Source organism: Parasteatoda tepidariorum, chromosome 12, assembly GCF_982258835.1.
Source record: "Parasteatoda tepidariorum strain Cologne lab strain chromosome 12, Ptep-v5.0, whole genome shotgun sequence".
In the NCBI taxonomy this organism is placed as follows: Eukaryota; Metazoa; Arthropoda; class Arachnida; order Araneae; family Theridiidae; genus Parasteatoda; species Parasteatoda tepidariorum.
The window spans coordinates 17,016,605-17,037,842 of NC_141766.1; the positions used below are offsets into that span (position 1 = coordinate 17,016,605).

Sequence of the window (21,238 nt, forward strand, 5' to 3'; positions counted from 1 at the left end):
TTTAGTTGAAAATATTTTTAAAGTTTTGAGTCTCGAAAACATTTGATTTTATTATTTCGATATTATTTAAAGGTTAAAGGACAAATTGCAGAATCATGCTGAAACTACTCAGCTTGCGTTTCACGTATCTCCTTACTGGATAAAAGTATCTAGAATTTTTCTGATCTTCAGAGGGTTTATGTTATTAAGATAAAATCGAATTTCATGAGCTCGAGTTTCATGTTTTCTTTTTTAAATTATTTCTGTGTTTCTTTGTATGAGACATAATGTTTGACACTGTTTGATTTTTTCAGCAATATTTTCCATTCGTAAAGTTGTTGTTCGCTTTTTTTTTTTTTAACGAGGTGAAACGTCAGCTTTTTTTAACACGGAAAATACTACACTGTGTTAATCCTTATAACAGTTTCCACAACATATTTCTCATTGAAACGTTCTGTTTTCTTGAAATAGCCATAACAAAAGACAAGGATTGGAAAAGCTACTTTTACAAAAATGCAACCTGGAGCAACCTGGCAGCCATCCCCTAATTGAGAAAAAAGTATAGTCAAAACTACCAGAATATGGCTACATTTACAGTGTTTCTGGCTCCATGGGAGCACCAAAAAGCTCAGTAATTTTTAGTGAAGCGCTTTGGTAATGATTTCGATAAAATTAACAATAAAATATAGTTTTATAATCTGTATTGAAATATGGTAAGAGTAGAAAAATTTTATAACTTCTGTTCTGAAGAGCATTTTAGTATTTTTATCGTGATAATTTAGAGCACTGCATGGAAACCATTTATTCGGTAAAATTTATTTTTCAGTTTTGTATTTTTCACTTAAGATGTGGTAATAATAACTATAATTTTCAAAATCAGAATTTCGGGAAAATATGTTACCATATGAGCGGAAAAATTACCAAATAAATGGTTTAAATATCTTATATTTTCGTGTTCTTAATCAGAATTATGGTGTTTTTTTTTACCAGAAATGTCATTACGTCACAGCACGGTAATTTACCAGAATTTCATTCTCCATGAAGAAATGCCACAGAGCTATTGCATACTAGCTGAACATAAAGCTACATACATGAAACTAGAACTTTACGTATAAAGCAAAATTCATACTACCTTAGCTACAGCACTATACCCTTCAGTTTTGTTCTGGTTATTAAAAAACGTACTTAAGGAAACCCATCAAGAGATTATCTCAAATAGAGTTCTCAGTAACATAAATTATTTTCTAAGCAATCAGGATCAATATGCAATGCTCTAAAGCAAGTTTTCTTCCAAATATATTTAAAGCCAAAACACTGCTACTCGTAACTCCGAAGTAGCGTTTTAATTCGATATATTAAAATTTGATGATAAATACAATATTTTCTTTTTAAGTCAAAGTCTCATTTTAATATATCGTACCTAGATATATAGCTCAGTTGAACACGTCGGTCGTACCTCATTATATGATTCATTCGAATTTTATGTGCCTTCCGAAAGAAAATAATAAAATCCTTCAAAATGTTCGATTTCTGAGAAAACTGGAAAATTGTGAGTTTTTATCCAAAGAAAAAGATTAAAAATAGAATATTCTATGAATTTATTAGAAATTTAGATACAAGAATTCCTATTGAACTATAACTCCTGATTCTTGAAGGTAGCAATGGAAATTCAAAACTACTTTAGTTACATTATTCTTCAGGAAAAAGTAATTTATTTTTCTTAAGATTGAGAGAGTAACATTATAAGTGTAATTACTTATTAATATTACTTGTTGATTGATATAATAAATCAAATGACATAATAAATGAGGCAAAAATATTTATACATTACAACTAAAAGAATTTTCGACTATTATTAAAATAATATATCATTTTCGCTCACATTAAAAAGTCCTAAATAATTAGAAAAAAATACTTTCGCGCATCTTTGGGTTAATGAATTTTATACCTGTGAGCGAATTATTTTATAATATCTTCAATATTTTCAGAGAAATGGTGCAATACGCAAAACGTGAAATTAACCTTAACAGGTCGAAAATTTCGAACGCTCTCCTGACTTGTGATTATAATGTAAAAGATTGTGATTACCCCTCATTTGTTGACAGTCAAAATTCATCGAAAAAAACATATGCTTATTCAGAAAATAGCATGTTTGTGTATGCACAGAATAATTGGCATATTAGCCTTTCGCACCATTAATCATGAAAATCCAATCGCTAGATTAAAAAATTTTTAGGTGTTCCGCTTTTTATTTTATGAACTATTTTCCATTTTTCTTTTCTCTTTTTACCAGAGTAGAGTGTATAGTATATGACAGTCTAAATGCAACGAGTGCTACTCATAAAATTTATAAGAGATTTTAAAACAGTGTTCTTAAGACGAAAAAAAATTACAAAGCTTCTCTTTTATTCACTCATATAAGTAAGAAATCAAACTTATCTTCGAATGACATTGGCGATAAATTTCTTTGGCATAAAAAGACAAATTCGAAATGAAGTTACTCTCCTCCATTAATCTTACGAGCTAAGAAAATCCAGTCTTGTAGAAGTAAGTCATTTGCATATCTTATTAGCCGTATGATCTCAATGAAAAAATTACACATTGGTTTAAAAAAAAAATACTCCACTTTACAAACTTTCGGGACACTCCTAAAAAATGTTTGTACGCATGGTAACTAACTATGAAAAATGAACGCTATTGATCAGAAAAGAAGTTATTGTTTTACGTCGCCGGAAATTAAATTTTGTTTTTTCTTCTGGTTGTAAAATGAGAAGGTTATAATTGATTTCATGCATGGAAGCTAACACCAAAAAGTGCCTTATAGTTACTAACTTAGTAACGATAAGTTTAGGTTGTGTAATGTCTTTGCAAGGAAGTAGAAGAAGAATTTTTAATAATAATCAAAAACTCTTTTCAATGCACTCTTTTTTCAAAACTATGCAAATGTTTTTGTTTCAGTGACATTCTATCTTTTTAAATTGTTTAAAAAAAGTAATCATGTTTTTCTTGCAATATATGTTTTAAAATAAACGGTTTAGGTAAATATTTGATCAAAGCAAGCTGATATTGACAGTTTTTATTCGGTTATTTTGATGAAGTTGGCTTTGAATTTAATAGAAATAAAAGGGTGTCACGTCATAACAAACCAGCCTATTGATGCTAAGAATCCTTTCAAAAGGACACTTCTTAAAAAAAATTACTTATATAAATATTTCATCATTAAACAGAGAAAAAATTCTTGTAAAATTATTGTGCTATATGGTAAAGATAGTTATTGTTAAAAAAATCCATATTTCTGCTTAATAAAACATAAATATACATAATTTATGTGGTAACGGTTTATTGGAAACTTTGGTTTTCAAACTTATAGTTCTAATTACAGCACATTATGTAAAAAATGCAAAACTTAGTAAATTTAAAAGAATAAGCGATTTTTATGCCATCCTTATATTGAAACTTATATTTTTGGCTGAACTGTAAGTAAAGAAAAAGTTCCGATTAAAATCATAATCATGTACTGCCATATAAAATACACGGAGAAAAAAAAAAATCTAGTGAAATTACCGTACTGTATAGTAAGAACATTTCTGGTAAAAAAAGTAATTTGTGGAGTTTAAAACCTCTTGTTTAGCAATTTTTCCTTTCATACGGGGTAATCGTAGACCGGAAATTCCGGTTTTCAGAATTATAATTCTTATTGCTACATATTTAGTGGAAACAACAAAACTGGAGAGTAAATTTAATCGATTAAATGGTTTTATATCATGTACCATATTTACTAAATTTTACCACTTATCATTAAACCATATTTTACGGTTAATTTTACCCAAATCATTACAAAAGCTCTTTGGTAAAAATTAATGAGCTTGTTGGTATACCCATAGAGCCAAAAACACTGTAAATCTTACCATATTCTGGTAGTTTTGACCATAATTTCTTCTCATTGTAGAAATTAATTTTGAAGAAATATTATTCTGTTTATAAAGTATTAATGATATAAATATTTATATTTAGTTCTGAAGACAAGAAACATTACATTTTAAAGCTAATGTGGTAGGCAACAAAACAGTATCCACTTTGTCAAACAAATATGCATTACCACTTTTTTCTCATAGTTGTTTTTCATATTTAGTTCATTTTTCAAGTTCGAATGTTGATGGTTTAAAGCAACTAGGATGATTTTTGACAATATTTTCAAAATTTAAATTAGATATATCAGAAATAGTGTTGGCTTAATACCATCAACAGAAAATAATTTAATTGTTTGAAATGAGAAGACAGAATAAATAAATGTATAGATAATATTAGCAATTTTTTTTCTTATATTTGTGGCAAAAGCAAGTATCCGCAAACAAACCACTTCTTTTTAACCTTTATAAATACAATTTAAAGAACTTTATTATTTAAGCTCATATCCTTTAGTATCTACTTTATTAAGGAATGAGTTAGCAAATTAATATAGTCAAAGAAAGAAACTCACAGTAAATAAGCTGTCATTATATTATGGTGAAAAACATCTCAATTCACTTAAAAAAATATTTATATTGATATTAGGGGCACAGAGCAACTAAATGATAAGCCGCATTTTCAAACTGTGCAGAAAAAAAGGTTTAAAAAAATTTTGGTGTAAAATCTACGCCTTACATGTAAGCAGTAAGATGTTTCTGTGACTTGTGTTCTAATCTAATTAAAATTCTAAAAATAATTTTTAAAAAAGACATTTTGATGTAAAATTGGCATCTTTGGAAGAAGTGTAACTTATTGCCTCAATTGGAAGAAGTGTAACTTATTGCCTATTGATACTATTTTTTATATCTTTTTTGTAAAGAAGTAGAGTAAAAATTATCGTAAGTATATACGATAATTTTTCTTCGATATACGATAATTTGAAAAGATATGAAGTAGAACACTTCATATCTTTTCAAATACCTCTCCTCAATAAAATTAAACCGACCTAATACTGTGAAAACGCAATATTTTATATTCATACCTCTATGAAAACAAAAGTATTACTGCTTAAGCTTAATTTCTGCTATTTTTTCATTTAATTTTAATATTTATTTGTTTCGTAATTTTAAAACAAAATATATATATATTTATAAAGCAAAATTTAAAAAAAAAACATGAATGAAGTATAAATAAAAGTGCAGAAATAGTTATACTATAGTTTCAATTCGATAAACAAGAACTTTTCATAGTGTTAAAACACCAAAATGACAATTTTTGTAGATTTAATCTACATAGCACCCTAACATTCTTAGATATACCTTTTTATTACTAATATAATAGGTTGAACAAGCATGCTTAACCCAATATATCAGTAGTATAAAGATTTTGTTCCGCAATATTAAATTTTAAATAATCAAGTTACCAGTCTTTTCTTATTTCGAAAACACTACTTTTTTGAGTTCTAACACGTATGCTCGAAACTAAATATAAAAATATAAATGACCAGGAAACACTAAAAAATATATTGGTTAATTTATTATTTAGTGTCCCCTATAATAATATAAAACTTCAAATATGGGCTAAAAAGTAAGTCATCAACTGTACATGTATTGATGCCGTTTTAAAAATGATCCAGACGCTTACAAAGGTTAACATTTAAAAAAGTATTAAAATTGAAATTCTGCATATTGGTTTTAAATAAATGCCACGCTGATGTAATATCACAATAAATATCCTGTATCTTCCACGAAGAGTTCTCTATCAAGGGTTAGTTTCCGGAATTCGAAATGCATTTATAGCATCATAATTCTTTCAAAGCAATTGCCAACATGACAAATATGTTAGCAGAAAAAAAAGAATTATAACTAAATTTATTGCACGCGACTAGATCATTGCACGATTTCCGCTTTTTCACTAACTGACATTGAAAATAAAAATAGGGTGGCAATTCTCTAAGTATAACTTGCTACCAGGTGGCGTATGAAATTTGTGTCGGTGATGCCACTGAAATTCTATTGTGACCACTTTTACGTCACGCCCCATGGCGGTTATTCAAAAGGTTTGGTTATAGAATAAAGCGGTCATATAACTACTCATCTTCGATCTATTCATTTGATCGCGAAGAGCCTACAGGATATTTTCATTCCAGAATTAATTCAGGTAAGTCCGATAATATTCACACCATAAATGATTTCATATAAAATCTAGTGAACAAACTAGACCTAAATTTCAATAGCAAACAAAAGTATCTTATAGTTACGAATATAATGTAATAACGAATCTACTAGCCATAATATACATTTTGCTACTGAATAATAAGAACTTATTTATTTGAAGCAGGTAAAATAGTTTGAATAAACAAAATGTAGTATTATTCCTCTTATAAGTTTTCCATTACATACCCTCTAACATTTCATGCGAAACATATTTTCAAATAGTAGTGACTTTTGCTTAATCTAATGAACAAGTTAGACCTAAATTTCAATTGCAAACAAAAGTATGATATAGTTACGAACATAAACTAATAACGAACCTACTAGCTATAATATGTATTTTGCTATTAAATAATAAGAACTTATTTATTTGAAGCAGGTAAAATAGTTTGAATAAACAAAATGTAGTATTATTCCTCTTATAAGTTTTCCATTACATACCCTCTAACTTTCATGCGAAACATATTTTCAAATAGTAGTGACTTTTGTTTAATCTAATGAACAAGTTAGACCTAAATTTCAATTGCAAACAAAAATATGATATAGTTACGAACATAAACTAATAACGAACCAACTAGCTATAATATGTATTTTGCTATTAAATAATAAGAACATATTTATTTGAAGCAGGTAAAATAGCTTGAATAAACAAAATTTAGTATTATTCCTCTTATAAGCTTTCCATTACATACCCTCTAACATTTCCTGCGAAACATATTTTCAAATAGTAGTGACTTTTGTTTAATCTGATGAACAAGTTAGACCTAAATTTCAATTGCAAACAAAAGTATGATATAGTTACGAACATAAACTAATAACGAACCTACTAGCTATAATATGTATTTTGCGAATATGTATTTTGCGAATAACGAACCTAATAATAAGAACATATTTATTTGAAGCAGGTAAAATAGCTTGAATAAACAAAATGTAGTATTATTCCTTATAAGTTTTCTATAACACACCCTCCAACATTTCTTGCTAAAGATATTTTCAAATAGTAGTTACTTTTTTAAACTTTTCTAAGAATACGAATAATACCTAAGCTAATAGTGAACCTACTAGCTATTATATGCATTTTGCTATAAAATAATAAGAACATATTTATTTTAAGCATGCAAAATAGTTCGAATAAGAGAAATGCCGTATGATTCCTTATAAATTTTCTATAACATACCTTCCAACATTTCCTGCGAAATATATTTTCAAATTGCAGTGACTTTTCAAACTTTTCTAAGAATACGATCATTTATGTGTTGTGGAGGGAAGAAATCTCTTGATTCTGAAATGTTATTGCATTACTTTTATTTTTCAAAACGCTGCGGAAAGACTGAAGTAAAAATATAGAATGAAATATTAGAAATAAAATGGTAAATTTATAAATTGTTATACTATAAGAAATATCCTTATTTATAAATTAAAGTGTTAAACTCGATTCGTAAGGAAACATTTACTTTTTTAAAAAGAACTTTTCTTCCATTTTTAATAATTTTCTTTGGTTCTTTCCTTTAAAATAACAAATAATTCGTTTGTTTTATATTGTGAACTCTATTCCATATATTAAAGAAAACAAGTTCTTTTAGCATGAAAACAAGGAAAAGTTAAAAGTCATTAGAGCAATCGGTTATATATATTTTTAAGTTACTTTACTACATTGCTCTTTTTAAATTGCTTACAATATCTCTCAAAAAGTTGAATGCATATATTCCTACAAAGACTGAAATCTTCTTTTTCAAAACTAATGCTGCAGAAAATAAATTTATTTGAAATTTTTTATTCTTGTATGTGAAAATAAAATGACATTTCTATAACTATTCCATGTGACATAGTTTACAATAGAATGTAAGAAATTGTTCAGAAACTTCAATTATTCAATATTCTTACACAGCATCTTATTGCATCTCGCAATGCATCTATAATATTATATTTCTTTACAATATATGTTATTCTTCTAAATATGTAATAAAAGCAAATATCACAGCTTAAATATTTTCAAAAGCCTTAGTTAAGTAAATAATTTTCGTGAAAAACCTTCCAATATTCATTAAGAAAATGTTTTTATCGAAGCATTTTCTTGATTAACATTAATAAATGCGTGATCTAAAATAACTAAATGTATTCCTTAATTTCGTATAAGATATAAAAACTGGAACTGTAATAATAGGTTTTTATTCAATGTAAACGACAGATTATAAATTAAAACTTAATTCATTAAAAAAATTATAGAAGTTGATTTAGTTTTAATCATCACTCCAGTAAAAATTTCTAATGAAGGTAATCAGATATTTCGAGTTTTAACTACTGCAAGATTTTTTTTTTCGTCTTTTTTCATGTTGCATATCTTTTATATTTAATGATGGGAAAAAAAGTGTAGAAAAAGAATTTTTAGAAGTACTTTCAATATTTTTGGAATAAAGATATTAAGTCGATATTTTTTATTAATATTTTACATAAATATTTTTAAAGTTAAAATAATTTAATGCCTTGATGCGCTGGTAACTTTTATTAAAAAAAATGCTCCATCAAAGTATTTTAAAGTATTTTTTCAATTTATTTATTTATTTAAAATTTATAATTTCAGCATTTGTTGTTACACATAAATCTTTGCCTTGTTATAAGAACAAGCAAATTTAAGAATCTTGAGAACTTAATTTTTTTAATTTCTTAAAAAAAGTTAAAATATATAAGAAGAGGAAATTTAAGGAAAAGAGTTTTTTGAACATTCTTATAAAGCTTGAAACTGATTGTTTTAACTCATAAAAAATAAATTTACTGACTACTCTTGAATTACAATAAATAATTTACAGTAGTAATCGTTTATTATTACGATTAATATAACGAAATAAATAATGCTAAACAGTACAATATTAGGAATTTTGCAAACACACTAAAAAGGTTAGGATCTTTTAATAAACCTACTGAATAAATTATATAAGACGGAAAAAATGTATTAAGTGTAATTTTAATTTATCATCCTAGTTATTTTAACTAGCATATCATTAAATTCTCATATTATTTAGATATTTAAAAACAGTTTTATTTTAATTATATTATGCTTCCTTATCATACCAATTTTTTCTTTCAAATCTTTCATAAGGAGTGATAGTTTAATTTATCAAATGTTAAATCAACCTTTTTTTGTCTAATAATTGCACGGAATAAATGATTATTGAAAACAATTTTTGTATAGTATGAATTTTGGATAAAAAAATTTTATCTGGTCAAAAATAATTTAATTCCTTTCACTGGTTCCAAAGATATGAAGAAAAACGTTGCAAATAAGAATATCACTTATATTGAGTAAGAGGAAAATTGTGTATATTCAGAAAGATCTGATTTTTCAATTTAATTTACCAGCTTAATTTACTATATTTTACTAGTTTAAACCAAGGATTTACTCAAAAGTTTGCTGCAGATATAAAACAACTATGACTGATTTAACAGCAAGTATTATCGTTTTAAGCCATCAAATATAATATGAAAATTAAAACAAGATATCGTGTTCCTAGATTAAACCCGTTGATTAAATTGCTATTGGTAAAAAATAAATTCACAGGCTCAATTTCTAGCCATGAATAGATTTCCTCACTTTTAACGAAAATAAATTTGTTTTTTTTTTTCAGAAGAAGAATGCAACGAATATTTTAATAAAAGTAATTTTGAGTAATATTTTTCACCATTGATAATAAAGCACAGTAAAATAATAAAATAATAATAGTAAATCACAAACGCAACACCATTAAACTATGTTCTTAGATCTGTCTAAAAAAATTATATTTTCAGGAAAAAAAATATATAATTTAACACTTTGTATTTTTATTTTGGTTTAAAAGATCAATATTTCATTGATTTTTTTATCAATCATTATTACCCATATTTATACTAAATTATTACTGATTTTGTCAAAATATTTCCTTTTCGCAAATCAAAATATTATTTTGATTTAAAAATATCTTTCCTTAGATTTTTTTAAAATATGATCGCTTAGTATAAATACACAGTAATAGAAAAAATTTTATGTGACCCTTTCCTATAATAAGAATATCATTTAATTCAGAGCTAACTTGATTTAAAAAAAATTTTGCTTCTTTTATAAACAGAGCAAATTTTTTTAAATTTTTGATTAAATAGTAAGGACCGATTATTAAAATGAGACTAGTACAATTGACCATGTTAGCCATTTCATAATGTATTTTATTATTAACTGAAATTTCATCATCTTAGCTACTGATTTATTATTCCAAAAAATAAGGCATGTCTCATAGCTTTCACAACATAACAGTACTTTTGTCAATATGTCGATGACCCCCCTTAATGATTAATGGGAGAGAATGGGAAGGAAACTAATAAAGGGAAAAAAAACTTATAGCCTCAGTTCACTCCATGTGTTCAGAATACTTAAAAATCCCCAAGTTTTTTTTTCTCAGTCAGTCAGAAGAAATCTTCAAAAGAATCATTTAAACTGTATGTTAAAAAATTATTATTTTTTTACAGAATTGTACACTGCTTAAAAAACTTTGTTAAATTTGTGTAAAACGCTGGGATTCGAACCCGGTTCATCTCATTGGGACACAAGCACACAATTCTTTGAGCCACAGCAGCTTTAGTGTTTGGTTATAAAGAAAACTCTTAAACTATCTTTATCTTAAAATTCTCACTTGTGAAAATCTTATTTAAGTGAAAACACGTTTAAAACTGCAGTGGAAAACCCTTATAAACGTGCCTGGCAATTTAACATGCGATTTGTTAAAATAATAAAAAACTTTATTATAATAATATACAGAAACCATTATTAGTTAAACGCAACGGTTATTCGTTTTATTTCTAACAAAAATAAGACATTTTACTCTTTTGTGTAGGCAGCTGAATTTTTTTCCGACAACAAAGAGAAATTGTTTTTTTGTTTCTGTAAAAACATTGCCCTCAAACACGCTTTAAAACCAGTCTCTTTTCAATGGGATTCTACCTCATCCTTTTCAACAATTCTTATCAAAATCGCTCATCCTTAGCAATGCTTTCAATAACTAACCTTATTTATTCTTCGCTCTTCAAAGTTCTGGTCTATATCAAAAGTTTAAATAAAATTCTCTTGGAGATATTTTTAACGATAACATGACTTTTCCATATAATTTAAAGTAGAAAAATTCGACTCTTAAGGTAAGATTGATTTTATTAATATTGAAAATTTCGTTTTATTTAAAAACTTTTACTCTCATTCATGTCCAGAAAAATTGTAGAATTTTATATTTAATTTAATTTATAATGAATTCGGTAAATGTGGCAAAATTTGGTAATTTTATCATGAAATATTAGAGCATGTCATATTCAGCTAAATTTACTTCTTAGTCTAGTGTTTTTTTTCTCTTACTAAACGTGTGGTCATAAGAACTATAATTTTGACAACCAGAATTTCTGATTAACTGTTTCCTTATGAACGGAAAAACTACCAAATGAATGGTTTAAATACCGTATCTGTACTTGTTTCATTAACCAGAATTATTTTTTTTTTTTTTTTTTTTTTGCCTATCAGAAAGATCATTATCATACAGAACGGTATTTTTTTTTTGCTGTATACATATTGCAAGGTATTTTTATAGTGAATTTCTTCACATTTTAGTCATGAAGCAAAATCTTCAAGACTCAATTAAATGTTTATGAACCCTAAAACTCACCGGAAGTTTGTTTTAATCAAATTTCTTACCTTTAAAATAATTTTTCATTCTAATTAAATATTTCGACTTATGAAAGTAAGACCAATTATATTAAAATGTTGTAAAAGTGAACATTAAATATTATTTCCTAAATGTTAACTAAATGTTGTCCAATATATTGGATTAGTAATAGGAAGATAATACGAATTGGCGGTTGTAAAACAACCATATTTTCAGAGTTCCTTTCAGCAATAAAATAGAATAAATCATAAAAATACTTCCTAATACCTGTAAAAACTAATAAACTGTGAAAATTACTTTTTCCAAAGTAATGCAAAACATAATAGTAATTCAGCATTTATTTAATGAAGCCTTCCTGTTTAAAGATTTACGACAGAACCTGCAATTATATATGAGAATTGCAATTATAGCGTGATTTGCAAAAACAGCAAGTTGTTAAAAAAAATTCCGGAGAAAATCATTAAAAAATTACTTAAAACAAATGCACTTGGCAATAAAACATATGCTATATTCTGCAAAAAATAACAGTAAATTTAATAGATTAAATTATTTTTTACGAAGGAAATTGCTTTAAGATAACAGATTTTTAATATTTTATATTTTTTTATTTATATGTATTATCATATTTAAAATTTTAATATTTTTTACAGATAACAAAAAATACAGACTTTTTCTGTTTTTATCGTTACCCGCTAGCTGCAAAAAAAGTCACGTTATTTTCTTACAGACTTTCCCTGTATATTTGACGATTTAAAGCTATTTTTCTCTATTTTCTCATAAATGGATTAAAACGTCATATCGAATTCTAGTTTTTGCCATGCAGTATTGCTTACCGTAATATAACTCTATCTTTTTTCAAATCATTTTATGATTATTTTCTACATTTGCTTCTACTTTTCATAAATTATTTTAGAGTTTTGAACATCGTGTAAATAAAATTACGATTCAATTTCATTTTCGAATTGATACATTACCCCATTATTGTCTGTCTTTAGATATAATTTTTCAGTAAGTTAAATTGCCAGACTTTACTATAAAGGTAGGTCATTTAAGTTTTAAAGCCGTTTTAAGTTAAGTTAAGTTAAAGTTTTAAGTTCTAGAGCCGTGATGGCTCTGAGGATAGAGCGTTAGCCTTCCAATGATGGGAACCGGATTCGAATCCCAGCGATGGATGGTCGATACCGCATCCGGCTTGCACCAACCACAGTGCTGACGTGAAATATCCTCAGTGGTAGACGGATCAAGGATCAGAATCCCAATGCCATTAGCCTAATCGAGGGGAGTTCTCACGGTCTTCTTCTCCATGTAACGCAAATGCGAGTTAGTTCTATCTAAAGTCCTCCACGAAGTCGAATTTCTCCCAAAACTTGATCCGGGAGTTCTCTTGTCTTCTAGATTCGGTTCAAAATTACAAGGTTGCGAGTTGAACATCATAAACCCCAAAATTGGGTATGCTGTTCAACGACGGTTGTAAAATAAAAAAATAACCGAGCACTGGAGATGCCGTGGCTCTGGATACAGAGGATCAATTTTCATTGAGGTGCCCCGTGTTCGAATCCCGGTGTTGACAGGTCTTTTTAAGCAAACTTAACAGATTTTTTAATAGTGCACTGTTCTTTAAAAAAAATTAATATTTTTTAACATACAGCTCAAATGATTCTTTTGAAGACTTGTTCTGATTGACTGGCAAAAAGGAAAAAAATTGAAGAAACAGGTTTTTTAAATATTCCGGCCACACGGGAGTGAACTGTTTCAGTTCCCTCCCGTCTCACTTATAGTCTCTATAAGTTCTTTTCCCTTAATTAATTTCTCTCCCATTAATCATTAAGAGGGGTCATCGACATAGAGACAAAAGTACTTATGTAGAAAAAGCTATAAGACATGACTTTTTTTTAGAATAATAAATCAGTAGCTAAAATGATGAAATTTCAGCTAATAATAAAGTACATTTTGAAATGACTAGCATGGTCAATTAAATGACTATACTAACCCCATTTTAATAATCGGTTTTTATGATTTAATTAATAATTTAAAAAATTTGCTCAATTTGAAAGGAGGAAAAAACATTTTTTAATCAATTTAGGTCTGAATTAAATGATATCCATGCTATACGGAAAGGTCAATCAAGCATTTTTCCATTATTGTGCACTTATACTACTTATACTAAGGAATCATATTTTAAAAAATCTATGGAAGGATAATTTCAAAACAAAATAATATTTGGTTGGCAAAAATGGAATATTTTGACAAAATTGTTTACATCACTTCTTCAAAATCAAGAAAAGCCTCTTAACGCGTTTATTTTAAGTTCCTAGAAAAGTTTCTGATTGTTTTCAATAATAATATCTTAAATTCTTATTATGATTTCAAAATTTTCATATAAAAATGTTCAAGTTAAACTATATTTCTTTCAGAGAAACATAATATTTACCATTCTTAACATAATATTCTAACATAATATTTACCAAAACACCAGTCAACTTAATGATAGCAGCAAAATTGCTGAATAATTTAATATAGTTTAAAAATTATCTTTCTATAGTAATTCCTTTCAAAATATATTCACGCATTTATAAATTACTGAATAGTCGATAATATAATAAAAATTACTATTCATTGTATTTTTAAAATTTTATAAATTGCGAAATTATTGAGAATAGTTTAAAAAATTTTTCTCTACATTCATTTATTTCATGGTATTTTGAAATCTTTATAAATTAACTTATAATTGAGATTAGTCTATATTTATTTTCTACATTAATTTTCCTTTTCTTTTTTTCTTTGGTAATTAAATTTAACTACTTTGTTTATTTTTTAAACAGGAGAGCCATAGTTAGTCTTGCTGCTAAAAACAATTTTTGAACTAGATTCCAAATTAATGTACTTCACAAAAGAAAATTAATGAAAACTTTAGATTAAATAACAAAGTATTAAAATAAAGAAGATATTTAATCTCATTCTGACATAATTTTTAAAAAATCTTGATTTTGCTTTTCTAATAATTATATCGCAAACAATTCCCTTCGTTTTTAATTACGCTAAGTAATACTCTAATTATAAAGAAATAAATACACATAATTATAGCAAAATTTAAATTTCCGACTATTAATTAAGTCAAAGAACCTATTATTTATTTCTTTTTAAAATCTACTGCTGTAATTCCATCAATGAAGTATATTTTATATAAGCCCTTTGCTAATTTCCTTATTCCATCCTGCAAATGCCCCACTAATTAATAAAATAAAGCTTAGAGTTAGGACCTTATTTTTTTCGTACTCAAAGGGAGTAATGTCTTATTAATAATTATTAATTTGCTAACATGTAATAAATATTCTCTAGACATTCAGTCCCCTTACTTTTCCAAGTGAAAGAAGTACTAATTAGTACTAGCTAAAATAAAATAATTGATATGATTTTATTATATTAATTTTGAGGAATTTTCAATTAATAATTATCGTAGAAAATAAATTTAACGAAGTAAGGAATGTGATTATCTGTTCGAATATTTTCGGTTATCCATAGCAAGTCATATCATTGAATACGCGACACCCTAATAGACATTGTCAACACCTCTTCTTTTGTATGAACAAACAATAAACGAGGAAACAATGTTAAAAAAAATTATGCTACGAACATGCGTTATGTTTTTTTTTTTTTTTTTTTTTTTTTTTTTTTTTTTTTTTTAATAAACAGTCTCTTGTTGCGCGTTGTGATACACTCTCAGAAATAAAACTCCGATTTTTTAATGAATTTTGAAACACCTTTCTAATTTTATTTCATGACCAGCCTTGGGCCCTGTTTGAGTTTGCCACCCTGTAGTTGTATCACTGTTAAACTCCGCAATCTTGTAATTTTAACCCAACCAAGAAGACGAGGAACTATTAGATCTCGTATTAGAAAAAATTAGTCTTTAAGGGGCATTTTGTTGCTGGTACTAATCCAGATTTGTGCTACATGGAGAAAAAACATAAACCTCCCATGGTTTAACCTGATGGGGATTCTAACGCCTGACTGGGTCTATTTTTACGTCGTCCGGTGAGCCCATCGATCTCCTTATTGGGAGTTCTCCTCAGACACTGAAAAATCCTTTTATTAAATAAAGTGGTAGAATGAGAAATGGTAGGCAACTCACTTACCGGCAGAATAAATTCCTAAAATAGAATATACAAATGTATTTTACTGTTGAAATCTAGTATAGCATAGTAATCGAGTATAGTAAATATTAATAGCTAATTCCTAAAATTTCTATTAAAATCTCTCAGGATGCTTATTTCGCAGGTTTCATTTATTTATTTTTAGTAAATATTAAGGATTTTTATTACATCTGGTGATTTTTTCATGGTTAGATACATAGTTTCAACTCAACTTCTGTTAAATTTAAAATGATTTTTGTAAGCCTTACATGCATCGAAGTTGCATATTTTTTAAAAAATAGTGGTCTAGTTAATATATATATATATATATATATATATATATATATATATATATATATATATATATATATATATATATATATATATATATATATATATATATATATATATATATATATATATATTATCAGCCAATCCTAGCTGCTCACAATATTTAAAGCGAAATAAGAATTAAGGAAACTTAATTTGTTCAATTTGGCCAACACTTATAAAATTTCACTGAAGGATGATCAAGTCTTATATATTTGCTTTGCTACATTGGAGAACACAATCTTTGTAAATCAAATTTAATACATTAAAAATAAAATAGTAAAGTTTAATACTTACTACCGTTTTAAATATTCAAGAAAAATCTCTTGTTCTGGCGCATCAGTTTCACGCAATAGTGCCCGATTTCTAATAGCGTATTGATGAAAAAAGACCTTACACTAGAATTGGGGTGAAATATATAAATTTAAATTAAGTTGACATATTATTATGTTAGCTATCAGTTAGGTTTAAAAGAACAAAAAAACATAGTTTCATGTTTACATATTGAAATTAGATGTTTCATTGGCAGTAATTATATTACCATTTTAAAATGATGCTCAAACTGTCCAAAATTGCGCAGTGTTGGTCCAAAACTGCGCAGATCGTAAATAATTAGAATTGCTCAAAATTGTGCAATTCTAATTATTTACGATATGATAAATAATAAAAATAATAACAAGTTATGATATTATTTAAATCAATAACTTAGCGTATACCTTTTTTAAACAGTTTCTAAGAAATTAAAGATTTGCTCAATTAAATTTCAAGCGAAGTAACAAAAAAGAAAATTCCTAATTATCGCATTAATGGATTCAAAATTTTAATATCTTTTATTAAAATGTTCGATTTTCTTACACAATATCTTAAATTTTTAAGTACATTTATTCTTAATCTATTGAGGAACTTAAAGAAAAGTTTATAACTAATAGTTGGATCAAATTGTCTGGTCTCCTTTAGTTTATAATTATCTTCAAAATAACTCAAATAATTTCATTGAAGCGTGAATTCCAATTTAAACATTTTATCAAAACTGTCTAAAGAGCTTTTTTTCTATAATTTGAGAAAAAATTCTTGCAGAAAGTAGTTCATTTCATTGTTTCAAAAAATATAAAAATAAATTTATAATTAATGATACCTTGAGTTTTTTTTTTTTTTTAAATTTTCAATTTCATTCTGATAATACAGAAAGATATAGTCCTATATTTGTTTTAAATTCTAAAATCTGCTACCTATGATTAATTAAACATTTCGTTACCCCTTTGACAAAAAAGTTAATTAATTAATGTTCATAAACTGTTGCAAACTTGAAAAGCAAATGTCAGAGCGCTGCCTTAATTTTTCCTAAGATTTAAGACTTTAGAATATTAATTGGCCTTCGTTCCTAAATTAATGAATTTTTTCGTTACATCAATATTTTTCCCTAAAAATAACGTAGTCTTTCATTTTATGTAAAAATTCTTTCACAAAAATCAGACGAAAAGGAAATTACCGCGAATTGGAACATTTTAAAATCTAAAATTTAATTAACATTATTTGTATTCCGACTCATTATTCAATGGTATTAAAAAATTTCTTGTGAAATGTAAATAAGAGTTTCGTCCATTTAAAAAATATATTTTGAAGACTTAAAATAAATTTCAGTTACCTTTAATTACTTCTTCTTTTCTAATCTTTCATTTTATAGAAACATAATTCTTCAAAATAAAGTTTTATAATTGAAGCTGAATCTTTCAGTTGATGGATTTTGTTATGGTGTTGGGGAGAACATTAAAGTTTCATTAAGTAATTTACTTTATTATAGTTTAAATAAATTTTAAATTTATGTTTAATGAATAAATTATGGTGTATAATATTGTAAATGAATCTGAAAATTTAATTTATAAATAAATGACAACATCATCTGATTTTGTTAAAGAAACGGTGTTTTAAGTGAAAATAGATTAATTCAAACTAATCTGCTTAACATTACTGTTAAATGCTTCCAAAATTTTCAACATTTAATTTGATTTCAATTGTAATAGTTTATATACACCCTTGTGCAAATTAATTGAAACAAACTCAATAAATTCAGAAAACTAAGAGAAAATTCTATTTTATTTAAATTTATACAAACTCAAATATTTTTAGTACATAATATGATCTCCACGACACTTTATTAACATTTGGACCCGATTCGGCATGGATTCCACAAATTTTTTACAGTCATTTATAATATTTGTGTCCTTGTACCACGCATGAATTAACGCCGTGATTAGCTTCTCCATAGCTGTACGATCCATATTTAATAGGCGATTCTTGCATATGGCCCAGAGATTCTCAATTGGGTTGATATCCGGAGAATTCACTGGCCAATCCAATGTCTCAATTTGATTCTCAGACATGAATTTCTTGACAATTTTGGACGTATGGCAAGGAGCTAAATCCTGTTGAAAAATCCCTGTTCCATCAGGGTAACGTTTCTTCAACTCTGGAACAACTTTTTTACCCAGAATAGTAGTGTACTGCTCAGAACGCATCATATCGTCAATAGGCTGCAAAGGTCCCACCCCATTGTAACACGAAACAACCCCAAAACATCTTCTTTAAAAAACACGGGAAAAAAAGCTTGTTTCAATTAATTTGCACAAGGGTGTACAAGCATACTGGTATGCAGATAAAACTGTGATATTTTATATTTTATTTTATAACCGTCGTTGAACAGCTGCGCCCGGTGGCTGAGCGGTAGCGCTTCGCGCTGTCGTGCCACAGGTCCCTGGTTCGATCCTCGGGCCGGGCAGGGTTGACTCAGCCTTTCATCCCTTCAGTGGGTCGATAAATGAGTACCAAGCATGCTTGGGAACTAAACACTGGGGGTTCCGCGTTTGGCAGACCACCTGACCGGAACATCTGCTCCTGCACCCCAGAGCCCAAGGTCAAGAAAACTGAGATGGGCACAGTAGGCCTTGGCCCTCTACGGGCTGTCGCGCCACTGAGTTTAGTTTAGTTCGTTGAACAGCTGGCCCAAGTTTTGGTTTTACGATTACCATTGTTCACCTCCGCAGTCTTGTAATTTTTAACCCAATCCGGAAAACAAGGGAACTCCTGGATCAAGTATTGGGAGAAATTTGCCTTCGTGGAGGACTTTTTGATGGAAATAACTCGTATTTGCGTTACATGGAAAGGAAGACCACGAGAACCTCCCACGGTTAGCCTAACGGCAAGGAGACTCTAACCCATGATCTGTCAACCACTGAGGATATCTCACGTCAGCACTGTGGTTGATGCAAAACCGGATGCGGAATTCGTATCGACCAGCCATCGCTGGGATTCGAACCCGATTCACCTCATTGGAAGGTGAACGCTCTATTCTCTGAGCCACCGCAGTTTAAAATTTTATTATTTTTTTATTTTTGATAAAAACCATTTAGAAAATTCATCTTTTTTAATTCAACCATTCATTTGCTTTCATTTGCTGCCTGGTATTTTAAATTTACGTACCGTTAATTCTGAAAAATTGTAATGTGCATTAATCTATATTTGTTTGCTTTGTTTTACCAAGCTAAACATACTCCATTTATTTGCATAGTTGCCCCCTTCCCCCACTTTAGAAATGAGATCTGTTTCAAATATTTAAAAAGTGGCAAAATTTATAACTGATTTAATGAATTTGAATTAAATTAACATCTAGAACTTATAAATAGCTGAAACACACATAAAAATATCAAATAATTACGAGAAGAAATTTTTAAATTAAGCTAAACTTTAAAAAAGTATTCTTTTTGACTTTACACTGACATATTTACCTACATGTTTATTTCTTGACAGTAATTTCTTTTTACATCCATAGTTTAAATGAAATTTTAAAAAAATTATTTTGTCTTTTCACGAACATATTTAAACACATGTTGGTATTCTGAAAGGTCGACCGGACTGTGTAGTGTTCAGGAAACTGACCTCACAACAGAAGGGTCCTGGGTTTGAATCCCGGACATGGCATGAATGTCCTTTCATTCTCTGTCCTTACTGTGAGAGCAACATTGGCCCTTCTAATATGGTGCCCCTGTAAGAGTAGACAACAAATCTGCCCTACTGATACCTATGACGAGTGTCAATCAAGTGGGCATTGGAAGAAAAAATTCCGGAAGTAATTTCTTTTAGTTTTCCACAATATTTGAAAATAAATTAGGGTTACTTATCGACACTTAAAAACATCACTGTTGATAATCAGATCTTTTTCATAAAGTTTTTAAATATTTAGGTATTAAGTGGTAATAGATTTTACTAGTTTCATTCCACTAAATATCAAATGCAGGAAAGTAAATTTTCTATGAAAAGAGGGAGGCTATACTAGGGGAAAAAGTGTAGTAAAATTTACCTAAATATAATAACATTTACCTTGTTCCTGGCTCTATGGGAAGACCAAGAACACTGGTAATTTTTAACGCTTCATTTAGGTAATAATTGGTAAAATTACCAACAAAATATGGTCTTACAATATATGATAAAATTTGGTAAATGTGGAAAATTTTTATAACTTCAGTTCTGTTAAGTTATAAAAATTAATAATCGATAATCACGATAATTAATCATAATAAAATTACTAATCATTTCAGTAATTTTTATTGTGATACTTTTAAGCATGGCATAAAAACCATTTATTCGGTAAAATTTACTTTTCAGTTTCGTATTTTTACTAAAAGTGGGAAAATAAGAATCTATAATTTTGAAAACCAGAATTTCCGGTAAACCGTTACCACTTCAATGAAAAAAATTACAGTACCATACAGAAGGGTAATTTTACCCGAGATACAATGCATTTTTCTCCGTGATACAATGCATTAAATATTCACTATTCATATTCTGTATTTTAATCTTTTTCATAGTTATTGCAATAAATTTATGAATACATATCAATACCTACTGTTAAGACTTTAAAAAATAATTGTAGCTTAAAATGTAAAATAAAATAATATTTTTACAGAAA

General features: G+C 27.6%; 1 protein-coding gene across 2 annotated transcripts in view; it reads left to right on the forward strand.

Annotated features, from left to right (window-relative positions):
- The first annotated feature begins 5,941 nt into the window (after positions 1-5,941).
- LOC107454974 (leukocyte elastase inhibitor) overlaps positions 5,942-21,238 on the forward strand; it is a 42,147-nt gene continuing 26,850 nt past the window's right edge. The window contains exon 1 of one of the 2 annotated variants that reach the window (XM_016072355.4): positions 5,942-6,087. The gene's annotated coding sequence lies outside the window, so the exon portion shown is untranslated. The remainder of the gene's footprint in view (positions 6,088-21,238) is intronic. The other variant, XM_016072354.4, reaches the window with a different exon arrangement.